The sequence below is a fragment of the Quercus lobata genome, chromosome 6, assembly GCF_001633185.2.
Source record: "Quercus lobata isolate SW786 chromosome 6, ValleyOak3.0 Primary Assembly, whole genome shotgun sequence".
In the NCBI taxonomy this organism is placed as follows: domain Eukaryota; kingdom Viridiplantae; phylum Streptophyta; class Magnoliopsida; order Fagales; family Fagaceae; genus Quercus; species Quercus lobata.
In genome coordinates, this window is record NC_044909.1 from 48,788,975 (window position 1) to 48,792,996 (window position 4,022).

Genomic DNA, 4,022 nt, shown 5'->3' on the forward strand with positions numbered 1-4,022 from the left:
TTGGTTCTGTCCAAAGTTTATGAGATTTGTTTTTCGTGTTTGGTTTCCCCACAGGCTTGAGTCCGTGGACCATGCAAGGCCTTGGTTCTGTCCAAAACTTTTGATATTGATCTCTTGTACCTGGTTTCCCCATAGGTTTGAGTCCGAGGACCATGCAAGACCTTGGTTCTGTCCAAAGTTTATGAGATTTGTTTTTTGTATTTGTTTGTTTTTCGGATGTAAGCCCCTAGATCAGGGCGGGGAGAGCCGGCTTGAGGCCAAGAGCCCCTAGGGCGGCCTACGCCATGGGCGCTGCAAGGAGTAGCCCCTAGCAGAAGTTTATGTCGGAACAACAGCTGCACGTCAAAAGAGACGGCGGAAGCTCCGTGAATTTTTGCTTAGTAGAGAGTTGACTCCACCGCCACCTGCGCCAAGCGCGCATGCTTTTCCCACAGACGGCGCCAATTGTAAGGACACGATTCCTGCGCGGCCCAGTGACAAATTTTTGGGTTCACGCGGGAGAGATCTCACAATTACCAATTTGTAGAGAGTGGGCTTGAAAGCTTGGCTGGTTCACGGGACGTATGTCGGTCTGGGATTTCAGAGAGGTCCCTTGGAAAGTGGACTGGGCCTAAACGTTTAAAAGCCCCGCCCGTGCTGCCCACTTCTGAGAATGGCTCCTGGATTGATCCGGACCCTGGTGTGGTCTTTCCGCTGGTCCAACGGAGGGCCTTCTCTATTCCTGCATGGATCGTTCCGGCGATCTTTATTCATGAAGTCTTTCTCTTTTCCTCCTCCCCCATAGATTCACTACTTCTCTTTTAACTAGCGGCGTCGATGTCCTTCGTCCACGTAGGTCAGTCTTTACAAATACTGACATTGTCCATCAGTCTATCCCGGAATTGTTGGGATGACTTGATAAAGCTGCAAGTACGGTTTCTGTCAGGCATTTGGGCCTATCCAGAAGGTATTTTTTAGGGTAATCGCCCCCAAGGTATTTTTGGATTTCCTCCCGATTTGTCCCTTTATTCTGGGGGGATTATGGGCCTGCCGAGGACTAGACTGTCCTCGGCTGCCTCCCAAAATTGGTCTGTGCTCTGCGTCATGGAGCTTGGGCTACAATTCTCCTCGGATTGGGCCCTCAGACTCTCTAAGGGTGAATGGGCCTGGTCCACGAATTGTTGGGCCCCACATGATGTTTCTTCAAAAAAAAAAATCTATGCTTTCAAAAAATGTGTTTTACCTCGTTAAATTTCCCTTCAAGGAAATGTTTTCTCCCTTCTTTTTAAAATCCAAAAAAAAAAAAAAAAATTCTTTCAAAGAAAAAGTGTTTTTATCACGTTAAAAAATGTTTTTTTTAAAAGAAAATGTTTCAAAATTCTTCTTCTTCTTTTTTTAAATCCGAAAATTGTGTGTGTGTGTGTTTTTTTTTAAATAATTCTTCTACCACGTTAAATAAAAAAGGATCTTTTAAAAAAAAATGTTTTTCTCAAAAACCTCTCAATAAAACTTTTTCTAAAAAAAATAAAAAATTGTGCTTTTCTAAACTAATAAAAGTTGACATTTAATTTTCTTCATACATTTTAATTTTGAGCCTTTTCTTAGAATAACTGTAGTTAAAGAATCGTGTTCATGGCTCATTTCTCTTGAGTCTTTGAACACCCTATAAACTTACATTGTTCCTATCATTTTCTTTGGCACTGAATGTTCAAATAGTGTATAAAACACCTTGAATGTTTAGACCCCCAATTTACAAATTACCAATTCAAGCTTAATATCAAACAATATATGTGTGGAAAATAAACATAAGCTTATAATAGAATTGATAAACAATCTAAACCAAATAAAATCACATCCACAGCAGAAATTAAATGGCAAAGATTAAGGAATGAGAGATGCAAATATAAAGACAACACAACAATGTGTTATCAAAAAGGAAACCGAAACCCTCGGTGTAAAACCTCTATGCCGCCCTCCAAGCAGTAAATAATCCACTAAAGAATGAAGTTAGGATACATGAATAGCAGAAGACCCTCCAAGCCTAATCTACTCAGTGTACCTAAGCCCTCCAAGCTTCTTGCTCCAACGAGGTTACACTGAACCTTTGTCTTCTTTAGCTTACCGAATTCCCCTATAACCCATAGCATCAACCATTTTGAATTGGTCCCTTCCTAACCGCTTCCCAAGCACCAAATAGCCTTCTCACAGATATAAGTATGATGAGAAAAGGTTTTGGCTAATATACCTTTCAAGGATGTAACAATGGAGAGGGTGAGAGTTGAGGAATTTGAAGAGTCACTATGTAAAGATTGTGGATGAGTCAATCTAGTTTTTCTCTAGGGTTTCTCTCTCAAAATTCTCTCTGGAAGCTCTCAATATTTCGTGGGTGTAAGGGGTATTTATACTGGAGTGAGAAAAGAATGCGAAGGGTCATTTTTTATTAACAGAGTGGACTGGCGACTTGGCCTTGCTACATAACCAAGTCGCCAGTCTGAACCACGAGCTAACTGAATGGCCAGTCTGGACTTTTTGTCCTATAGTGCTATAGCTGACATGATGGTTTAGCTTCTCTGCATGGTTCACTTGTGTGCATCATCTGGCAGCTTGTAAACCGCGAGCTATCTGCGAGATCCAGCTGCGAGTCCCTACTTCACTGCACAGTCTTGAGCATTTCTTCACACTCTTTCACACACTACCCTTACATGAATCCCACCTAAACACAATGTTACTAATTGTTAAATTACAAGCAAATTTGGCACGGAATAAAGCCAATAAAATAGTTGATTAAATTCAACCTTACAGGCACTAATGAGCTTTATTTGTCATCTTTTTTGCATGATGAAAATGAGAAAAATGTGGATGATAACAAAGTCCTATTCTTCCAAATCCATCTCTCTTTGTTGAGTTATTAGCTTGCCTACTTATGATAGCTAGTACTTGCATGCTATATATATATATATATATATATATATATATATTAAATATTCTATTCACATGTTTTGAATGTTCTCTCTCATGCTACTTATGTGTATACCTCACATGTCTTGATTGTAAATATTCTTTAGAGTTAATATTCACATGTTAGCTATATGTAAATATTTACTCACATGTATATATGTATATTATTTGCAAAAAGAAAAAAGAAAAACCTTTTCAAAGATTTCAAAATGCCAGGTATTCTATTTCTTCACAAAAATATAATGTTTGAAATGAATTAAAATTAGGTATTATCTTCGGATAGGCGTTGTGGGGTGTCTAACGCCTTCCCCACACGTAACCAAACTTCCGAGTTCAAGATCTTTGGTTCAAGACTTTTTTGGTTTGCTTTAGTTAATGAACCCTTGAAACTTGGTTTATTTAATTAGGTAACCTAAAATGAATTATACCTTTAGGTGACCAGTCACATTTAATACAAAACCAATGGTTGGTGACGATTCTTAAAATAAAAATAAGAAAAAGGGACTCACATAACCACACTCCACTTTAGAGACACAAGCACGCAAGAGTCACGTTACCAAAGATTCAATGTGAGACTAAACCTTATGAGGAGAAAAAAAATTAGGCCATACACAGGTCGCACCGCACCATGTATAGGCCTAAGTATACCTCCAAAGCTTTTGTATCTTTTCCAATGGCATTAATCACCAACAATCATGCTAGGGGCGGCTACACATTGAGTTCAAGGTGTTCAAATGAACACATTAGTTTTCAAAAGAAATATATATATATATATATATATTTGCAGAAAAATAATAATTATATACATAATTATTTTTAAACTAATCTATCTTAACCACCCTAATAGAAAATATTGAACACCTTAATTTGAGAATCCTAAAGATTTGGGTTCAAAAAATATAATCTTGGCCCCACAAATATTCTTAACCCATTAAACAAAAAATTATAAGTCCAAATAACAATAATAGCAGCCAAAATAGCCATAATAACAAGAAGAAAAGAATACCAACAAATGAACAAAAATGTACCATGACTTTTGAGTGGAATTTGTATTTTACTTTTGTATTAGAACCTCATTTTCTCTC